Here is a 23,942-nt window from a genome sequence, read left to right as displayed (position 1 = left end):
CTTCAATTCTCTGGGATTCGTTACTGTTCCCATTCCTCACGTTCCGGTAATTCGTTTGATTAGTTGATTAATTAGGTAATTTAAACATGATTTTGTTTTAATTTTCTTCTCCCAAATTTTTGTTTTAATGTTAACTAATATTTTCATCCGTGCGTAGCACGGAATGAATTATATTATAATATTTTAAGAATATTTAGATTGATATACAATTACATATATTATATCATCAAATATTATATAGTGCAATTGATGATATTGGTTGGATCGATTATGTTTTCTGATGTTATCCTTGTTTGAATTCGAACAAATAATTGCTAAATTACTCGTGCGATGTACGGATAAACTTTTTTATTATATATTTAGATAATAAAATTAAAGATAAAATTACTAAAAAATTTAATATTGAACGTGTACATTTATTTGATTATAAGATTAGTGCAAAAGTATCACTCAATTAATTAAATAATATATGACTCGTTTATCTGCAATTATCTTAAAAAGATCGATATGTAATATAATTTATGTAATTATATTTTTACTAAAATAAATGTGGAAAAAAATGAGAAATAATTTAATTATAATTATTATAAAAATAAATCAAACCACTAATGTTTAGCTTAATAATTAATATACGGAGTAATAATTATTAGGCAATTACTATTAATCAATCATACTAATATAGGTGTGATTATACTTTTATACCTTAAGTATATTCATTTTCACCTTATCACAATTAATTTTTTCCTCATCCTTCATATCAGAATGAATTAATTGTAATTATTATAAAAATTCAAAACCCATGTTTAATTGTAACTATACAAATATTTGTGTAATTATCAGCTTAATTAGCATAATAATTATTAATCAATTATACTAATATCTGTGTAATTAATTTCATAATTATCACAATAATTATTAAGTAATTGTAAGTGTAGATACACGTTTAACCTTATTGTAATTGGCTAATTTATTTGACATAGGTTAGAATATAATTAGCTAAAATTGTTGGACCGCACTCCTATCAACTTCTGTCTCAGTATTATATTCTGCCTCAATCTCTATTTACGCTGGATCAGAGTCAGCATATATCTTTTGGCGGTTTTCTCTAACCAACTTCAGTTGGACTGAACTGGTATTCAGCCTGGATTAAAGTGTGTGGATCTCTTTTATCAAAGGAATTGTGGGCAGCATTCACTTGGAAAGTTGGTTACATCTCAACTAGTATAAATGCATTGGTTTTCTATCATTATTCCCCACGATTTTATATGGTAACATTGTAAGGGTTATTCTCTTTATATTAAATCAGTTTAACAATCTATAATCTCGCTGGATCAGTCACCCTAAAGCTGACGCAGCAATGTTGAAGCTTGAAGAAGAAAAACGACATGCACGCACCTCTCCTAAATCAGATGTTGTGAAGATTAAAGTCGGTTTATGTGGCTGAGGCCTTTTTGTATTCAAACCCCTTGTAATCTTGGTGAACATCTAGTGGATTGGGCTGACGTAAGTTGCCCCGCAGACATAGGAGTTTAGCTCTGAACTGTGTAAACAATTGCTATGTTCTTGGTTCTACTTTCTTACTTTTAATATGTTTTTGTTTATTCGAAAAACACCTTAATGAATGGTATGTTAATGTGTTAACTAAAATTAAGTAGAACTATATGTTTTAACTTACATTCAAGACCCACCGTATAACTTCAATTGGTATCAGAGCCCGGAGATTTAAGTTATTAGTCTATCGATTTGGCTATTCCGTGCTTCTTGAACTCAAGTTTTCAGCAGTTATTAATATTTGTGTTCTTTTTGCTTCTTTGTTCATTGTCACGGTGTGCTAAGTATTTCAGGATGAAGGTAACTGCTATTCAAGAAAATGCAGGTTGGGAAAACAATTTTGTTGCTCAATTAATCAGAAATTTGCAAACTTATGAAATGGAAATACTCGCTGATCACACCAAAAAGCAAAAAAATGTTGCCTTTACCATTGAAGAACAGGGTGTAACACCCCCAAATTCTAAACACAGAAAACCCAAAGAAATGCGGAAGCGAATTCAAAAACTTTAAACCAATGGGGTTTATGTCACACTTAGGTTATTTTAAACCTAAATGCACAGGCTACAACAGTTTTCTACTCAAATCCAAATACAAGGTTTGCCTAATACAAATGTCTTAATCCAAACAACTATACCATAATTGAGGTACAAACTCTACGCCGCGCTCTCAACTAGCCACAAGATCCAGATCCTGAAAACACATTTTTACAAAATTAGCGAATAATGCTAAGTAAACCCACTCCAACACGTAAAACTACGTAGATATACTTTTATATACAAAATAGGTTTTGCAACGGTATAACTGTGACAACCCAAAATTTCATTTTATAATCCAGTTTTAAGAAAATCCAAAATAGTCAATTTTCACTCCATAAAAATTTTTGCGATGAAATCGGTGTTGAATAAAATATTTTGAGCCACTTTAAATTAAATTCAACACCAAGACTTGATTTAAAACCAACATCCTAAATTTTCGGGTACATTGCGTGCCAAGTTTTGAATTGAGAAACCTATCTGAGTGAAATCGGGAGAAATCTGAGAAGCCTAAATCAAGTGTTTATCTAGAAATCGTTTTGGAAAAATTCCTTTTTCAACCCCAAACTATCTTAAAATAGCAATTCTAGCCATTGGTTCATGGAGCATGGTGGACCACAAGCAACCAAATTTGTCTGATAATATCTTTTAGCCAAGATTTTTACTCTTCTACCCTCCACCAATCATGAGGAATCATCCTAGGGTTTTGTGCTACTATATATTGAGCCATTATCAGACTTTGCCTCTTGATTCCCAACCTTGTCTTCCTCCCAAAAGCTTTACAAGACATCCAGAAGAAATCCCAGTAAGTTCACAGCTAAACTTGGCCATTCATTCTTTCTCTGTTTCCCTTCATCTTGTATCTCTGAGGTTCTAGTTTTAAGATGGTTGTGTGGGTTGTTTGAGATGTTTAGGAGGTGAAGGAGGTTGCAGCTAGCTAAGGAAGAAGGTGGAATCCAAGCAAGAAGAAGAAAGCTTCAAAGGTATAACCCATGGACTCCCAAGCTATTTTCTAGACTCTGTGAAGTCTACTGTTGAGTAGAAATGAGTAAAAATGTTAGATTATTGAAGTGTTTGAGCTATTAAGTGAACTATTGTTGATTTATGATGGTGTTGTTGATGGTTTGGATGTGTAGGAAATGCTTGAAATTTTATTTGCAGATGAGAAGAAGCCCACTGGTGCACAGACAGTGTGCACCAATAAGCCTCACGACCCTAGCCAACGGCTCACAAAGGAGATCGTTGGCTAGCACCGTAGTAGACCGGCTCTAGGGGACGGCCCTAGAGGAGGGTCGTTGCCCAGATCCGCGTCTTAGGCGGTCCAAGGGGCGGGCCAAGCTAAGCCCCGCCCCAAGCCCCGTTGAGAGTTCTCTGTGTAGTGGCCGGGCCTTTGTGGCTTAGCTACGTGTCATTTTGGACGAGGAGTCGTGGGCCCTTGTGGCTCGGTACCTCAGGGCCGTCTTGACGCACGTTTTGACTTTGATAGTGTTAAGTTTGTTTAAGAAATGAGCTCTTGGTGTTAGTTTTTGTAGAAGATTTTCCTACAGATGTTGTTCTAGTAAATGAAATTGAGAAGCATCAGACTTGAATATTTATTTGCTGAGTATGTTTTTATCTGATTGCTAAGTAGAGATGTATGAGCTTTAATTATTGAGTTTAGTTAGAAGAGCATGCCTCGAGTGTGTGTCATGATTTATTGAGTTTACTGTCAAGATTCCAATTGTTTAGAGCATGTTTATCTTGAAAGAATAAATTGCAGTAAATGAGTACGAGATGTGTATTTTGAGTTCTAAGTACATATTGAATTGCATGCTAAGTGTTTGATGAGAAGATTTGTCAAGTTATGGTTAACAAGCATGATTTAAGTATTTATTGAGTTTTCACAGTGATTAGAAAAGGAAGCATTGTTTTACAATAAATGGCATTGTTGAACATATCATGTTTTAAAAGTGCATAAGTGGCCAACGTGAGCCTAAGTATTATTTTCCAAAAACTCATATCCATGTAGGAAAGTCACTATCTTGCCATATTGAGAATGAGTTGAGAAGTTATGTGCATATTTGCATAAGAAAAGTTGTGCATGTTTGGATTGCATGAGTGATATCTATATATATCTATTGTGAGGAAAATCTTGTTTTAGAGGACCCGTTTGGACTATGTCTTTTTGGAGTAAAAGAAAAAGCAACGGATATTGCGATCCGATATCATGTAACGTGGCATATTCCACGTTACGAGGTTAGAAACTGCCCGCCAGGCTTGGAATCCTAGTTAGGGGGTGTGCACACTGATAGTTCGATACCTGAATCCACAGAGTTTGAGTTTAGAACCACAAGATTGGTTCTGTGGGCGGGATGAGAGATTGGCCGGCTAGACGCCGAGCCCAATAGGTACATTCACATTATGGTGAAGTCCTGCCTCGCCCACGAGTAAAGAGAAAGCGAGTCAAGAGACTCAAGAGAAAGAAAGCGAGTCATTGAGACTCTAAGAAAGCGAGTCATTGAGACTCTAAGAAAAGAAGAGCAAAGCGAGTCATTTTTTGCTCTAAGAAACCTCCACAAAAAAAGCACTTCTTTTACAAAAGAGTATATATGTATATCTATCTATACTTATATAAAAGCATGAGTTTTCTTATGAGATATGTCTTGCACGAGATTGCATGAGTAGTATATGATGGCATGAGTTTGCTTATGAGATATGTCTTGCACGAGATTGCATGAGTAGTATATGATGGCATGAGTTTGCTTATGAGATATGTCTTGCACGAGATTGCATGAGTAGTATATGATGGCATGAGTTTGCTTATGAGATATGTCTTGCACGAGATTGCATGAGTAGTATATGATGGCATGAGTTTGCTTATGAGATATGTCTTACACGAGATTACATGAGTAGTATATGATAGCACTAGTTTGCTTATGAGATATGTCTTGCACGAGATTGCATGAGTAATATATGATGACATGAGTTGCTTATGAGATATGTCTTGCACGAGATTGCATGAGTAGTATATGATAGCACTAGTTTTCCTATGAGATATGTCTTGCATGAGATTGCATGAGTAGCATTTGATAGTATGAGATTACTTATGAGTTATATGCCTTGCACGAGATTGCACGACGAGTATTTGATAGCATGAGATTGCTTATTTGATTATATGAGAAAGCATGAGATTGTTGAGTACTTGAGAAAGCTTTAGATTGTTCATAAGTTGAGAATGTGATGAGTTGTTTATGGTAAGAACGTGCCTATATGTTTATTAGGTTGCAAGCATCTAGAAGTTAACGCCAAAGTATGTTTAAGTGTTTACACTTGTTTGATCTAAGAATGTGAAACTGCTGTTTCCAAGAGTATATATTGTATTACTTTATAGGGTTGAGTGGCGTTATACTTAGTTTCGTGCTAACGGGTTTTGTTTGCTATTTTTTGTTTGTTAACCCCTTTCAGGTGGGCCCAGTTCGTAAGAAAGAGAGCACGAGTTAGACTAGTTTAATTTACATAACTTTGTAGTCTAAACTCCTTGTTATGTTTGGGTTGTAGTCGACTATCCTTTTGTTGGTGCTGGACACTGCGGTTTCATCCCCTAGATACTTGGTTCTAGTTACTTTGAGCTTGACTCTTAGATCCCTTTTGTAGCCTGTGCAGTCACCATGGGCGGTGATTGTGGCGGTGACACCTCTTATGTTATTTAGTTGTTTTTATTTCAGCTTCTTAGTTTATCTTAATTTGGCTTTAGTACCTTAATTAAGTTTAGAAAAGTGGGGTGTTACACCCCCCGCTAGACTTTTCGCCACCCATTCGGGACCAACAAGTGGTATCAGAGCAGTTGTCTTTTGAGTCATTTGTGACTGCTAGATAGATCTCAAAACTTCAAAATGAAGAGAGATATGGTTCTTGCTCAAAATTTGCTTTTCTCACTTGACAAATTTGATGATTGGAAAATACGCATGCAGGTGCACTTATTTGTTCTAAATGATGAAATGTGGGAAGTCATCACAAATGGTCCTATCTCGATTATGCAAGTCAATACTGTCGCCGCACTAACTCCAAACGCGTCCACAATATATTCCAAAGCCAAAAATGGAGTGGACGAGTGAAGATAGAGGACGAAATAATTTGGACGACATTGCCAAATATATTTTGTTCAAAGCCGTAGATGACACCATATTCCCAAAGATTAGAAAGTGCACTACAGCAAAAGAAATATAGGATACTCTCATTAGCATCGGTGAAGGCGACGAACAAGAAAAAGACAACAAACTAACCATCGCTATGAAGAGGTTCGAAGATTTCAAAATGCTTCCAAGCGAAAGCATTACTGATATGGAAGCTCGATTGATCAAAATCCTTGGAGAGATCACGGATCTGGGAAAGGCCATTACCCAGAAGGAAATATCGCTCAAAGTGTTACGCGGACTACCTACAAGTTGGGATATGAAGGTGACCGCAATGCGTGACCATAGAGATCTAAGGACATTATCTACGGATAAACTCTTTAGTGATCTTAAGGCTTACGAGTTTGAGATGAAGACACGAGTCGAAGAAGAACGCGATGAACGAACATCGGCATTGATGGCCGAACAACCATCCTCATCAAGGTCAATAGGAAATAATGATTTTTTATCTGACGAACAATTTTCCTTATTTGTTAGAAAATTCAAGAAGTTCATGCGAAAGAACAAAGGATCACCACAATGAAGTTCTTTTCGAGAAAATAGAAGATCAAGAAGAGAATCTGCCGAAGACAACACAAATGTGTGTTACAATTGTAGGAAGCGAGGACACTTTATAGCCGAATGTCCACACCCCAAGGTGAACAAAAATTCGAACAACTCTAACTCTCCACAGGTTGAATACAAGTCGAAAGAGAAGAAATTCAAAAAGGACAAGCGGAAGGCACTAATAAGCGATCCGCTAGAAACAAGTGAATCCGAAGAATCATCTAGTGACGAGAGTGATTCATCACAAGAAGATACGGTGCTACTATGCTTAGTAGGCAAGACATCCGAACATGAGGAATGCTTGATGACGCGTGAAACCGACGAAGAGGTATCTTCTAGTTCCTTTAGTTCAGTTGACACCTCTTTCCAGACTCAAGAATCATTTCTAAGTCTCATGAAAGATTGTCAAGAGGTCATGGTCACTCATACTCAATTCAAAGAGCGCAATAACTTGTTAATCCTTGAAAAGGAAGAAATGGCACAAAAATTGCAAAATGCTCTACTTGAATTGAGCAACTTGAAAGCCGAAAATATTCGACTTCAAGAAGAGTGCAAAGCTAGAGAGGTTCGAGAACATAACCTTCGGGAAGTAATCGCATCATTTACACATTCATCCTAAATAATGGATAAAACGGTAAGTATGCAAAAATCCGCTGGAGATAAAGCTGGACTGGGCTACGATCCATCATGTTCTCAAACCCCTGAGAAGCTGACTAATTCTACTACTACTTTAATCAATAAAGTTCCAGTGGAAAAATTTGTGAAAAGTCAGCATATCATAATGAGACAAGGAGTTGGTAATCACATAAATGCCCGAAAAAATGTTGCGAGGCCGAATCCAAATAATAATATCTCGGTAAGGCAACAAAATTTAAAAAGGCAAAAATTTGTATCTCAAAAGAGAACCAATGAGTCAAGTGCAATAAAACCTCATAGGAATATGGGAAGAATTCCGAGAATTGGGGCTGGGAGATTATATCATTCAGAACAAGATTGGTTGCTTGTAGACAAACCATAGACCAAGTCCAAATTTGTTACCTTTCTTAGGTTCAAGCAACTATCTGCTTTCCAAACCACACCGAATCATTATTCGCGAGTGCGTTATGATTATAGAGTTTTCAATGGTTACAAATCACATATTCTTGGATCAGTGGGATCTAGGTGGATTTGGATGCCAAAAATTACCAACACAAAAGGACCCAAACAAGTCTGGGTATCTTCTAGTTCTTTTAGTTCTGTTGACACTTCTTTTGAGACTCAAAAATCTTTTCAAAGTCTTATGAAAGATTGTCAAAAGGTCATGGCCACTCATACTCAAATCAAAGAGCGCAATAATACGTTAATTCTTGAAAAGGAAGAAATGTCACAAAAATTGCAAAATGCTCTAAATGAAATGAGTAATTTGAAAGCCGAAAATGTTCGACTTCAAGAAGAGTGCAAAGCTAGAGAGGTTCGAGAACATAACCTTCGGGAAGTAATCGCATCATTTACGCATTCATCCAAAATAATGAATAAAATGGTAAACATGCAAAAACCCGCTGGAGATAAAGCCGGACTAGGCTACAATCCATCATGTTCTAAAACCGCTCAAAAGTTGACTAATTCTACTACTACTTTAATTAATAATGTTCCAGTGGTAAAATTTGTAAAAAGTCAACACAGCACAATGAGACAAGGAGTTGGAAACAAAATTAATGCCCAGAAAATTGTTGCAAGGCCGAATCAACACAGTGATATCTTGGCAAGACAACAAAATTTTAAAAGGCAAAAATTTGTATCTCAAAGGAGAACCAACGAGTCTAGTGCAATAAAACCTCATAGGAATATGGGAAGAATTCCGAGAATTGGGGCTGGGAGATTATATCCCTCAGAAGAAGATTGGTCGCTTGAAATCAAACCATGGACCAAGTCCAGATTTGCTCTATTTCATAGAATCAAGCAACTATCAGCTTCTCAACCCCCACCGAATCATTATTCGAAAGTGCGTTATAATTATAAAGTTTTTAATGGTTACAAATCACCTACTCTTGGATCAATGGGATCTAGGTGGATTTGGATGCCAAAAATTACTAACACAAAAGGACCCAAACAAGTATGGGTACCTAAAAGAAATTAATCTTTTTTGCAGGAAGTTTGGTATTTCGATAGCGGATGCTCTCGACATATGACCGGCAATAAAGCTAGTCTAGTTGAGTTCAAAAGTATCGAAGGACCAAAAGTAGTTTTCGGTGGAAACGATCGATATGGAATGACAAAAGGAACTGGCGCAATTGTGAAAAATGGTCTACGAATTGATGACGTATCTTATGTCGAAGGATTAAAATTTAACTTGTTTAGTACAAGTCAATTTTGTGACAAAGGATATCTCGTAGAATTTTACAAAGGCAAATGTCAAGTCAAAGACGAATCCACGAAAGAAGTCGTACTCGCCGGATCAAGAAAGAAAAACATGTATGTTGTAGATTGGAGTACAACAAAAGATTCTGTATGCTTGATGGCAAATAATTCGAATGAAGCTAGTTGGGAATGGCACAGAAGGCTAAATCATTTGAATTTCAAAACCATCAACAAGCTTGCCAAAAAGAAGTTAGTCGAAGGACTACCCAACATTGCGTTCAAAAAGGATCAAATATGCGATGCATGCCAGAAAGGAAAACAAATCAAAGCATCATTCAAAGCCAAAGCTCAAGAGTCAACATCAAGACCCTTAAGTCTACTGCACATGGATTTATTTGGTCCAGTAGACCTAGTAAGTATAAGTGGTAGGAAATATACTTTGGTTGTTGTTGATGATTTTTCCAGGTACACATGGACAATATTCATATAGAAAAAGAGTGAAGTTGAATCAAAGTTGCCGGAGCTGCTAAAGCAACTACAAGTCGAAAAAGATATGAAGATTGCAACAATTCGAACCGATCGAGGAATCGAATTTGTGAATGGCGTGATTCAATCCTATTGCAATTCACAAGGGATTCTACACCAACTATCTGTCGCACGAACGCCGCAACAAAATGGAGTAGCTGAAAGAAGAAACAGGACACTCAAAGAAGCTGGACGTGTCATGATATCAGCTGCAGAACTACCAAAGAGATTTTGGGCAGAAGCTATCAATACGGCGTGTTATACTCAAAATCGCAGTCTAATCCACAAGTCATATAACAAAACACCATACGAATTATGAAAAGGGAGGAAACCCAACCTCACGTATTTTCATACATTTGGGTGTAAATGTTTTGTACTTGTTAATGGAAAGTCCTATTTAAAGACTTTTGACGAACGTGCGAACGAAGGAATATTCTTAGGATATTCATCCACCAGCAAGGCGTACAGAATATTCAACAAATCAACCATGGTGGTAGAAGAATCGATTCACGTTGTGTTCGATGAAAATCACGACAAAAATGGCAAAGATAGTAAAGTTAATCGTAATTTAATTATTTCTAACGATATGTTGGAAGATAATGTGTTGCAGGAAGTAGAAGAATCAAGTGATATGGGTATTCACCAAATTGAGGCAATATCCTATGTGACACTCGAAATATCAAGCACACCTACAACCGAAACTGCACCCAGAATTCAAGAAGAAGGAACTCCAGTAGATGAAGATGCAACCGTCAACAATTCACAACAAGTGGAATCACAACAAGTATTCCAACAAGAAGGAAACTCTGAGAATCCAACAAGTTTCCAACCAAATCGAAAATGGCTAAGAAGTCACACACATGACTTAGTCATTGGAAATCCAAGTGACGGAGTAAAGACGCGATCATCTACTAGGAACCAACAACAAGATGCAATGTTCTCATGCTTTCTATCACAACTGGAGCCAAAGGAAATTGACGAAGCATTAGCCGATCCAAGTTGGATAGATGCCATGCAAGAGGAATTAGATCAATTCAAGCGCAACGACGTATGGAAACTTGTTCCAAGACCAACGCACCAAAATGTAATTGACACTAAATGGGTTTTTAGGAACAAAGCAAACGAAAACGGCATCATTGTTAGGAATAAAGCAAGATTGGTTGCGAAGGGGTATTCACAAGAAGAAGGCATTGATTTTGATGAGACATTTGCCCCTGTCGCACGACTCGAAGCAATCCGAATATTCCTAGCATACGCAGCGCACAAGAATTTCATCGTATATCAAATGGACGTAAAGAGCGCATTTCTTAATGGCTTACTTGAAGAAGAAGTTTACGTCGAACAACCACCCGGTTTTGAGGTAAAAGACGTTGGTGATCAAGCCTACAAATTAAAGAAGGCATTGTATGGGTTAAAACAAGCTCCGCGAGCTTGGTACGACACCTTGTCAATGTTCTTAATTAGTTGTGGATTCACCAAAGGTCTAGTCGATAAAAACCTCTTTAGAATTCAAGAAAATAATCACATTTTATTAGTACAAATTTATGTTGATGATATTATCTTTGGAAGTACTGATAAATCTTTATGTGAGAAATTTTCTAAGCTCATGCAGAACAGGTTCGAGATGAGTATGATGGGAGAATTAAATTACTTTTTGGGACTGTAAGTCAAGCAACTTGAAGAAGGAATTTTCATAAATCAAGCCAAGTACACAAGAGATCTTATCAAGAAGTTTGGCATAGATGGAAAATCCTCAGTCAAAATTCCCATGAGTACATCTCAAAAATTGGATAAAGATGATGAAGGAAAAGACATCGATCAAACGATGTATCGAGGGATGATTGGATCGTTACTATACTTAACCGCAAGCAGACCAGACATATCTTACTCGGTTGGCGTATGTGCAAGATTCCAATCAAAGCCCAAAGAAAGTCATTTGATTGCAACCAAGAAGATAATTCGATATCTCAAAGGAACAATCAATGTGGGATTATAGTATCCCAAAGAAGGAGATTTTACACTAACTGGTTATTCAGATGCAGATTTTGCAGGGTGTAAAATAGACCGAAAAAGTACCTCAGGGACATGCCAGTTCTTAGGGGGAAGATTGGTCTCTTGGTTCAGCAAGAAACAAAACTCCATAGCTACGAGCACTGCCGAGGCCGAATATATTGCAGCTGGGAGTTGTTGTGCACAAATTTTGTGGATGAAGCAACAATTGTTGGACTATGGCATTAAATGCGAAAATGTTAGTATTTTATGTGATAATACTTGCGCAATTGCAATAACCCAAAATCCTGTGCTCCACTCGCGAACCAAACACATCGACGTCCGACATCACTTCATACGAGACCACGTCGAGAAGAAAGATTTGAAGATCGATCATGTTCCCACAGAAAATCAAATTGCCGACATTCTCACAAAACCGTTGTGTGAATCTCGTTTTGCAACTCTAAGGCACGAAATGGGAATGATCGAAATGAGCTAAGTATTTCGAAACTTTGAAATTCGAAAAATTTGTGTACGTGATTTGCATGAAATTGCATGAAATTTGTTACCTATGTGTTCTACGTGATTTAATTTAATTAATGTGTTACAATTTATTTGTGTACATGTTAGTAATATTATCTTACGAACTTAGGTACGTAGAAATTGGTTATTTGTTTTTATTGTTTTTAAAGGGTTATAAAAGTTAGGGGGAATGCATCATGATAGTGGAGGGATTATATGATTTAGGGGGAATGTTCTGATAAGCTATGCTAAAAGTTGATAACAGTGCATGCAAATTGTTTTGTCAGTCCGAATGGTCATCAGCTTTAATTTTAATTTTCACCTGCTTAAGTCAATCTGATGTAATTTCTTAGAAATGTATCTGGCATCAATTTTGATCTTATCTGTTTAAATTAATTTTATTGGTCGATCAATTTTAATTTTCAGATTTATCAGATGTCGAAATTAAATTGTTAGCATGAATAGATTTATTGCACTAACAATTTTGCGTCGAAGAAATTTTTGCTCCATGAACATCTACAGGTGGCAGCGAATTAAAGCTTAATTTTTGGCGCTATGTACCCACAAATGGAGTATTAAAATCTGAGTTGGCAAATTTAAATCAGTGAAAGTTCGAAGTTGCCCTCAATTGTTCTACAATCTCTATCTATCCACTAAAGGGCAAGATGGTAATTTTGCAAAGGCATTTAATTTGCCTCCAACAAGAAGAAGAGGAAGAAAGAAGATCATCTCATTCTTCCTCCCTCCCTCACGCCGGCGCACGCATGCAAGAAGAATAAAAAGCTTAAAAATCTCTCAAATCAAACCTACCCATCCCAAATTTCCCACAAAAATCCATTCTACACCCAAATACCCATTACCCACCCTCACCATTGTCCTTGAAACCTCTCACAACCAAAAACCCATTTCCTTCTACCCATTTTTTTTCGGACTGCCGAAACCCCTACCCGAAACCCATCTCAAAATTCCCTAATTTTTGTTCTATCAAGATGGAAGGAGCTCAAAACCCAATTGGAGCAGAAGGATCGAGGAAACTCACTTGGGTGATTCGAGGGATGATCATGGACCTTGAGGACTACAACAAGTTCATCCAAAACCAAGACTTGGGGGTAAAAATCTTAACCTCTCTTGAAAGTAGTGGGTTATTGAAGTTTTGCTCTTTCAAGTATGATGGTTTCTATTTGAATGAAGTAGTAGAATTTTATAGACACACATTTGTCGAACATGGTGTTATAAATTCTACTGTTGGAGGAGTTGTGTTAAAAATTGAGTTAGATGATGTGAGAACTCATTTTGGATTGGAGGAAAAATTGTTGAAAGTGGAAGATCACGGCTTTGATTTAAATGATATTTGGAGTGAAATTAGACACAAAACCGCACAAGTCGAGACGTGTACTAATGGCTTTAAGGTTATGTTGAAGCACGAATATGGAATACTACTTGATATAGTGCATAAAACAATTGAGTGCAAATATTCTAGTAGGAATTATTTTACAAAGAAGAATTTGCCTTTGATGCATGCCATTGTGAATGTTGTTGCCGTAGATTGGGGACGGTTTATATATGGCCGAATGGTTGATCAAATTAGGCTAGCAAAACCATTGGTGAATGGATGGTTTCCTAATGACATTGGATACAGTTTTGTTGTTGGGGAGTTGTTGAAGTTGAAAGGTGTTGCCCTATCCAAATCAAAACCCATACAAAACCAAAATTATCTTTTTCGAACCCCAATCCCGGTTGATCCTTCCCTAGCCAATATCCGAAAACGAAAACCAGCAAATGCATCAACCCCTTCCTTAGCCAAAAAGCCTCCTTCTAACCGAGCTACTAGTCACGGGGAATCCAATACTCATGGAAGGGGTAGTGATGATGCTTGTAGCCATCAATTTGTTACCATACCCATACCCGTAACCCACACCCCAAACCCGAATGAAGAAGAGAGAATTCCAAGTAAAGTTGGGAGTGTAGATGACATTCCAACTTATGGGGCAAGTAGTGAGTTGTTGAAGGAGTATGAACGTGTGAAAGTTTGGAGGAATTGAAGACTAAGTGATCACAAATCGGTTGCTACAACAATAGGACCGGATACTCTAGAGTTGGAGGAGTTTGCTCTACAATGGATTGGAACAAGAAATCTTGCTACCGCAACTAGGCTTTCGGTGATTAATGAGTGCTTTGTTAAGAAAGTTGCCATTAATCGGGGCAAGGAAGTGGCTCAAGAGGTTCCCGAAGATGCCGTTGAGACAATAGATGGATTTGCTCATGATGATATTGCCCAAGCATTGGTCATTTCTAGAGAAGTAGTGCACGGCACACATGGGGAAGCATCACACTTGAAGGAGACCGAAGGTGGAAGCTTGCAAGAATTGGACCCATTTCCTTCGAATGTTGGGGATGACAACCTTAGTTTTGATGCTATTTCACCCCACACAGCTATGGATGTGACGAATTCGGTGAATGAAAATTTGGAAGCAAATGTTGGTGATGAAAACCGAATGAAGGAACAAGAAAATGTACTACAAATTGAAGTGTCACTAAGCCGTGCCGAACCAATTGCCACTGCCGAACCACTCATTCCTACACTTGATGAGCCCTTGTGTCTTGACAATACACCTTATGTGGAACCACCGGAATCATCCATGCCGAGACAACCACGAAAGGAACCACACAAGGAGGTACATTCTACTCCCATTGATATTAATGCTTTGAAAGAAAATATTATTGGGGATGTACGAAAAGAAATTCAAAAATTGAGAGGAGATGTCTTTCAAGAGTTTGAGAAAGTCCAAAATCAATTTGGTAATGTTGATACCAAATTAGATGATTTTCACAAGCAAGCTTATGAAAGGGCCGAATCCTTGTTACTTGGACAAGGATCAATCCAAGGTGATATGGCCACAATGTCTACTAAGCAAGAAGAGCGTAATAGGGAAGTCTTGAAGATGTTCCTTGACTTAGGGAAGAAAGGAACAGAGTGTGAATCGAGGCTACGATTGGTGGAGAGTCAATTGAAAGCTCTACTACACCAAGTTGGCATGAACAATGATCTATTAATTGGAGTCAAAACAAGCCAAGACAAAGCTTCGGCGAGTTTCCAAAGTTATGTGGATGCTGCCGAAAAGGGGGAAAGAGCTAGAGGTGCCCCAAGCCATTTGGTGAACCACTTGATTGGACCGTCGTCACAACGGTCACTAGTTGAACTTGTTAGACCGCCAGGAGCACCGAGAGGAGTCACACCCACACCGAGAGTTCAAGGCCGAGGAAAAAGGAGGATAATGGATTATCTTGTGACCGCTCAAAGCTCGGACTTTCCTAGCCAACAAGAATGCCAAAGATCATCACCTTCAAGATCAATTTATGAAGAAAACAAATTAAAGCTTATACGAGAGTTGGAGACAATCTTTGGGCACACAAGCAACGAAATGGTGGATGGAAGATCATTTGAAGAATGCGTTGCTTGGTACCAAGCCGGAGTGTTACGGGGTGACAATATTCAAGAAGCTTATGGAAATTATGTTACCGAGCAAGTCACCGCACCATACCAACTCGAAGGAGGAGAACAAGACTTCAAGAAATTAAGGGCACACGTGAATGCCTTAATTGACAACAGGTAAAATTTTGAAGCCTCAATTTTTTGGTGTACATAATAGCTAGCTTGTTCGAATTATGCCTTTTGGTACATAATATAAATTGCTAGCATATGGTTTATTTCTTTATTGTGACTAGTATGTTTATTGCTTTAAAGTCTCAAGATTTTAAATTGGACTTAGTAATTGCATGTGAGGCGTATAATTGAGAAAATAAAATTGAAAGGGGGAAGAAAAATCAAAAGATAAAAATAAATACGCAACCCCGCGTTATAGTCTCAATATACGTTTAGGACCGTCCAAAATTAAAATCTCTAGGTCTTAAATGTGTTAAACCAGTCAAATGGCTAGTCGCAATAAAATTGGACAAAAAGATTATTTTTCAAAAATTTGACATAGCCAAATGACTTAGGTATAAGTTTCGGCATCATCAAAAAGGGGAAAATTGTTAGGAATATATTGTATAAGTTTTGATGAGCCAAATGTATTTTGTAGACCCCAATTTTATTTTATTTGAGTCAGTTCTGGTTCACAAAGTATAGTGCACCACTGCCATGAAGCCTACATGAAGTCTACGTGAAAGCAGTTTGGAGGAAGAATAAATGAAAGCGAGATCATAGCTTAACACATTTATGAAGCATCAAGTTACTAAAGCTTGAGATGGACGAGATGGTAGAAGACTTGTTGAAGCATGCTTAATGCAAGATGATCACGGTTCAATTCTCATTAGAAGTAATTTTGGTGTAAAGATGAATTGCTATCGTGAAGTAGCAATATCAGGAGATGATGTCATCATGATAGTAATAATAGTTGAGAATTATCGAATGATGACGTCACGACTATCTGGTAATGACATCACAATGTGATAAAGCTAGTGGAGAACACGTGGGAGAGATAAGTCAAAAGAATTTAAGTTTTGGATTTTATTAATTGGACACCCAGTTGAGGTGGAAGAAGCCTTGCTAAGCAAAGTAGATGGTTTATAGTTCAATTCCCACTCGAAGCTATTTTATGAATTCGTGATACATGGTCCATGATAGCTAGCTCATGATATGAAATGGAACATGATATATATGGTCCATGATACAAGGTGGAACATGATAGCTAGCTCATGATATGAAATGGAACATGATATATATGGTCCATGATACAAGGTGGAACATGATATATAGTCCATGATACAAGGTGGAACATGATATACTATTGGGACATGACTTCATCAAAAGGAGCTATGACATCATGATAGAATTAGACAGAAACATTATTTTGAAGCTCTATTTCTGCAGAAGAAGTCGAAGAAGAAGAAGAAGCTGATATACGAAGGAGATCTTTTTAATACTCAAGCAAGAATCAACAAATAAATTATTTGATCAACTTGGCACATCAGATCAATAATTCAACAAAAGTCATGCCAGAGAAATTCAAATTTGGAGGCTACCCATGCCAAGGAAAAAGCTTTGTCAAATTAAAGAGGAGCAACGACAAATTTATTTAAATCTTCTGACAGACGGCGAAATAATTTTTGCAGACCAAGTTGGCAAAATTAATTGATCAACTACATTTCAAATTGGACGATCGAGATCGAAAGTTGATCAACGGGCAAATAGCTTTCTTTGGCTATAAAATGCCCAAGCAGACTTGAAGACATAACAACACTTGAAGAGATTCACAATACACTTGAACAACGAAGAAAATTATCCAATCAATCATCAAGTGATATATTGAGCTATACACGATTAAATTCAAGTCTGAGTGAGAGAAAAATTGTATTTCTTTGTAAATCTTCTACTGAGTGTAGAAAAGGGTTAGAGTAACTGGAGAGAGTGAAAAACCCAGTTGGAGTGTTGCTTTGTGCGTAGCACTCGGTTGTAACGGGCAGAGTAACAAGGGGAGCTTGTGAAAACCCGGTGAGAGCGTAGCTTTGTGCGTAGTTCTCGTGGTGTAGGAGTACAGCTTTGTGCGAAGTACTCAGGAAGGCGGAGTAACAAGAGGAGCTTGCGAAAAACCTTGGTGGAGTGTAGCTTTGTGCGAAGCACTCGGAGAAGTGTCGTTGGGCACTTATTCACTATTGTATCTGGGTGATCGAAGAATAGTGAATTTCCTCCTTGAAGTGAAAAGAGAAGAGTGGACTAGGAGGATTACACCACCTCTGAACCACTATAAATCTCTCTCTCTATTTACTTACTGCTCATATATATTTCGTGCATGCTTATATTATCTGTGAACTAACCCGTTACGGTTTATTGCGTATCTTTATCTGTCTGGGTTTGATAGTTCCCTCGTTTGCATGCAAGTAAAATTTTATATACATCATCCTACATCTATATCAAGTGTTTCTAACGTGATGCATGTATAGAATCTCTCTTGAGCACGACACAATTTAAAGCACAACACTTTGCCGTTACATTTTCTGCTATGCACACTCTAAGTTGTTATACTTGTTTATGCTTGTTACTTAGAGTTGAAGTTACAAAGTGTTGTTTGCAGAAGAAGTTTGAAAAAGTTAGAGAAGTCTATTCACCCCCCCCCCCCCTCTAGACTTCTCGCCACCCTTTCGGGACCAACAGGTTGGAACTGATATAAGGACGGAGGCCGGGGAGCTACAAGGTTGGAACTTGGTATAAGGTTGGAGGATGAATTGTGTGCTTTGATGACTACTTGTTAATTGATTGTCTTGAATGCCTTCGTTGCCTCTAATTGCTATTTTTATATGCTTATCTGCCTGGTATGCCTTGTATTGCATTCTTAGGATGCATGTTAGTATTTATGATTATTTTATACTGTTGAGTCTGTTAACGTGTCTTGAGTCTTGATCTTGGATTTAAATTAGAGTCTCGTAAGTATATATGTATTCCATTTTCAAAATGAGTTTCTTATATCTACCTATATTGTACTTAACGCGTTGGAGTGGGTTACCAGCATTATTCGCTGATGGTTGTTACACCGAATGTTTTTCAGGTAATGAGCATTAGCTTCGGAGCGCGCTAGTCAGAGCCCTGGACTTAGATTAATTATCCTTAGCTCAATAGTTGGCTTGCGTTCCTTGGGATTGTATTTGAGTATTGAATTAAGATTTTATGATGTTTAGTTAACTCAGCCTGTGCACCTAGGTTCTCAAACCTAGGTGTGGCATAGCACCCCTACACTTATGGTTAGCTCTATGCCCTGTTTGGGATTTGATCAATGGATTTGCCTTTATTTTATAAGTTTTAATTATTTCAAAATTCAGGGGTCTTAAAAGAACACTCAAGGAAGCCGCACGAGTCATGATATCAACCGCCGGACTACCAAAAAGATTTTGGGCAGAAGCAATCAATACGGCGTGCTACACTCAAAATTGTAGTCTAATCCACAAGTCCTATAACAAAACACCATATGAGTTATGGAAAGGGAGAAAACCCAATCTCACCTATTTTCATACATTTGGTTGTAAATGTTTTGTACTTGTTAATGGAAAGTCTCATTTAAAGACTTTTGACGAGCGAGCAGACGAAGGAACATTCTTGGGATATTCATCTTCTAGCAAGGCGTACAGAATATTCAACAAATCAACCATGGTGGTAGAAGAGTCAATTCATGTTGTGTTCGACGAAAAACACGACAAAAATGGCCAAGATAATGGAGGTAATCGTGATTTAAATTCTAACGATATTTTCGAAGATAATGTGTTGCAGGAGGTGGAAGAATCAAGTGATATGGGTACTCAGCAAATTAAGACAATATCCAATGTGACACCCGAAGTATCACCCACATCCACAATCGAAATTGTACCCGGAATACCGACGGAAGAAATTCAAGTCGAAATACCCAAAGATGTACCCATCAACAATTCACAACAAGTGGTATTTCAATAAGAAAGAAACTCTGAGAATCCAACGAATTTTCAACCAAATCGAAAGTGGCTAGGAAATCACCAACATGAGTTAGTCATTGGAGATCCGAGAGACGGAGTTAGAACACGATCATCTACATGGGATGCAATGTTCTCTTGTTTTCTATCGCAATTGGAACCAAAAGAAATTGACGAAGCTTTAGCCGATCCAAGTTAGATAGATGCAATGCAAGATGAATTAGATCAATTCAAACGCAATGACGTATGGGAACTTGTTCCGAGACCAACGCACCAAAATGTAATTGGCACTAAATGGGTCTTTAGGAACAAAGCAAACGAAGATGGCATCATTGTTAGGAATAAAGCAAGATTAGTCGCGAAGGGATATTCTCAAGAAAAAAACATAGATTTTGATGAGACATTCGCCCCCGTCGCACGACTCGAAGCAATTCGAATATTCCTAGCATATGCAGCCTACAAGAATTTCATTGTATATCAAATGGACGTAAAGAGTGCGTTTCTCAATGGCTTACTTGAAGAAGAAGTTTACGTCGAACAACCGCCCGGCTTTGAGGTAAAAGGCCTCGGTGATCAAGTCTACAAATTAAAGAAGGCATTGTATGGGTTAAAACAATCTCCGCGAGCTTGGTACGAAATCTTGTCAATGTTCTTAAATAGTTGTGGATTCACCAAAGGTCTAGTCGATAAAACCCTCTTTCGTATTCAAGAAAATAATCACATTTTATTAGTACAAATTTATGTTGATGATATTATCTTTGGAAGTACTAATAAATCTTTATGTGAGAAAGTTTCTAAGCTCATGCAGAACAGGTTCGAGATGAGTATGATGTGAGAATTAAATTACTTTTTGGGGTTACAATCAAGCAACTTGATGAAGGAATTTTCATAAATAAGCCAAGTACACGAGATCTTATCAAGAAATTTGACTTAGATGGAAAATCTTCAGTCAAAATTCCCATGAGTACATCTAAAAAATTGGATAAAGATGATGAAGGAAAAGATGTCGACCAAACGATATATCGAGGGATGATTGGATCATTACTATACTTAATCGCAAGCAGACCAGACATATCCTACTCAGTTGGGATATGTGCAAGATTCCAATCAAAGCCCAAAGAAAGTCATCTGATCGCAACCAAGAAGATAATTTGATATCTCAAAGGAACAATCAATGTGGGATTATGGTATCCCAAATAAGGAAATTTTACACTAACCAGTTATTCAGATGCAGATTTTGCAGGTTGTAAAATAGACCAAAAAAGTACATCAGGGACATGCCAGTTCTTAGGGGGAAGATTGGTCTCTTGGTTCAGCAAAAAGCAAAACTCCATAACAACGAGCACTGCCGAAGCCGAATACATTGCAACTGGGAGTTGTTGCGCACAAATCTTGTGGATGAAGCAACAATTATTGGACTACGGGATTAAGTGCAAAATTGTTAGCATTTTATGTGATAATACTAGTGCGATCATAATCGACACCATTTTATCCGAGACCACATCGAAAAGAAGGATTTAAAAATCGATCATGTTCCCACGAAAAATCAAATTGCCGACATTCTCACAAAACCATTGTGTGAATCTCGCTTTGCAACTCTAAAGAATGAAATGTGAATGATCGAAATGAGCTAAGTATTTCGAAACTTTTAATTTTTGAAATGTGTACGTACTTTATGTGAAATGTGTTACTTATGTGATCTTAGTGATTTAGTAATTTTAAGATGCTTATATTCTATGCAAGTTATGTTAATTGTGTCTTACGAAATTTGTGTACGTGTGTTATGTGGTTAATTGCATGAAAAAGTTTGCGTACATGTTTTCATAAAGCATGTGTTTATGTGTCTTAAATTTGTGTTGGACATGCCTGCTTAATTGTCACGAATTTTGCATAATTAATTTGCATGATTTAATTGCTATTTTATCTCTAAGTGTGCATTAATGAGAATGATTTAATTAAGCTTTATGTCTTTAAGTGTATGCAATTTAGGGGGAATTTATTTTGGTTGGGTTAATGTTTAGATGAGCATATAATTTAGGGGGAACTTTCTAATGAATTTTCTACTTGTAAATTTGTCCAAACCTTTTTCATAAGATTGAACCCTCAAAAGTCAAAGAGAAATGTTAGGTTCAATTATGTAGAAAGTCAAATTCATTTTAATTCTTTTGGAAATTAGAATGACCCTTTTTCAGTTTGTTAGACATATATATGACATTCAGAGGAATTATCAGCTTTATTGAAAACTGAAATCGAGGTGATAATATTTAGCTGGAATATATTTATTACACTAACAAATTATTTTCCAGATTTTTTTTTCTCTTGAATTTCTCCAGGTTGGCGGTTATTTGAAGCACAATTTTTGGCGCCATGTACCTACAAATGGAGTATTTAAATCTGAGTTGGCAGATTTAAATCGTGTAGAAGGTCGAATTTATCCTCAAAGAGATCAATAGTCTCTTTCCATCCACTAAGGGGCAAGGTTGTAAATTCACAAGGCTTTATCCCCATTTCTAACGGGTAGGAGAAGAAAACCTAAAAAGTTGTAAGATTGAACTCATTTCTTCTTCTCCATTTTCGCAGGTCGACTTCAAGAAGGAGGTAGAATTCAAATATACTTCAAATGCTTCTGCACCCATCCTAAATCTTCTACTCAAAACATTTCTACCCATAAATACCCATTACCCAACACTACAATCACACCCAAAAACCATCTAAAACCCAAAACCCAAACCCCTCAACTTTTCGGACCTTCACTGCCAAAAACCAAATCATTCTCACCATTTTCACTCAAATCAAGTTCAAGCCAATGGAGGTTGATCTAGGTCAAATGGAGACTGAGACAATCACCGCCGGAGGAACAAGGAGGTCAAGCCGAGTTCTAAGTGGGATGATCCTCGACACCACCAACTTCTCCAATCAAGTCCAAGACAAAAATTTACGGGTAAAAATTATCAACTCTCTAGAAAATTGTGGGTTGTTAAATTTTTGCACCTTTAGATATATTGGATTCTATAAGGATGAAGTGACCGAATTGTATTTGCATGGAACTATTGAGAACAATTCGATCAAGTCTAGTGTGAAAGGTGTAGAAGTGGAAATTAATGTTGATGATTTTCGGAGAGTGTTCAATCTCGTAGAGTCGAACTTAAGAGTTGAGACTCACGATTTTGACTTGAATGCCATATGGGCCGAGGTACGCGGTGCCGACGCACCGCTAACTCCGAAGTTAAACGGCAAAAAGATTGATCTAAAAAGGGAATATGGACTCTTGTTGGACATTATTCACAAGTGTGTTGAGTCCAAATATAATTGCCGTGATAAGTTGTCTAAGGAGAAGCTTATGATTATGTGTGTGATTACGAACAATGTTTGTGTTGATTGGGGATTGTTTCTATTTGAGAAGTTGTGTGATTATATTGTGAAAGCCAAACCTTTTGTTGGAGGGATGGTTTCAACAGGAGATTGGTTATGGTTTTGCTGTGGGTGAGATTCTAAGAAAAAAAAATGTACCCTTATCCAAAGCCAAACTAATCCAAAACCACAACTACCTTTTTAGGCCTAATTCATCCGAACCCAAAGCCCCCACCGTACCAAAACCCTCCAGAAAAAGAAAAAACCTCAACCCTCCAAACCCTACCTTAGCTATTAGACCCATTATTCGCGATGCGAGTAATGAGGGATCTAACACCCCTGCCATAATATCAAATGAAGATGCATCTAGCCACCCTTTAACCAACTTACACGCACCCATCATAAATTCCTTATACCCAAATGATCCACCCTTGTCGGTTGATAGAGTGGAGGTTGGAAGTGTGGATGATGTACCCACTATTGGTGCGGATAGTACGTTGCTTGAGGAATTCGAACGTGCAAAATCTTGGAGACTTTGGGGATTGTCTGACCACAAGAAATTGGTCGATACCATTGGGCCAAACACATTACATAGGGAGGAGCTTGTCCTAAGTTGGTTAGGAACTCGTGACCTTGCGCAGGCCACGAGATTATCTGTTATTAACAGTTGTTTTTTGACTAAGGTTGCGCAGAAAAGAAGGACAGAAAAGAGTGTTCTTGCTGAGGCCGCACCAGTTGCACCCCATGGAGATTTTGATCCAAATGAAGTTCACCGAGCCACTCTCAATTCTTTGAATGAGACCCGAAGAGCTCCCGGTGAAATATCAATTTTAAGGGAAGATGATGCATGCTTGGCAGAGTTGGAGCCGTACCCAGCTACCTTTGGTGATGAGAATTTGAGTTTTTATTCTTGTTTTCCTCATCCCGCTACGGAGATTACGGGATCCATTCAAGAAGATATGAGCATACCTAGCAATCA

General features: G+C 37.5%; 1 long non-coding RNA gene across 1 annotated transcript; it reads left to right on the top strand.

Moving 5' to 3' along the window:
* The first annotated feature begins 225 nt into the window (after positions 1-225).
* Positions 226-23,437, top strand: LOC109174790. The gene is made up of 4 exons (XR_002053177.1): positions 226-325; positions 13,311-13,316; positions 21,243-21,246; positions 23,424-23,437. It is a non-coding gene; the product is annotated as an uncharacterized LOC109174790 (long non-coding RNA).
* The last annotated feature ends 505 nt before the right edge of the window (positions 23,438-23,942 follow it).

This window comes from Ipomoea nil, unplaced genomic scaffold, assembly GCF_001879475.1.
Source record: "Ipomoea nil cultivar Tokyo-kokei standard unplaced genomic scaffold, Asagao_1.1 scaffold0663, whole genome shotgun sequence".
Classification (NCBI taxonomy): domain Eukaryota; kingdom Viridiplantae; phylum Streptophyta; class Magnoliopsida; order Solanales; family Convolvulaceae; genus Ipomoea; species Ipomoea nil.
Note: the sequence above shows the minus strand (reverse complement) of the source record. Positions and strands in the feature narration are given on the sequence as shown.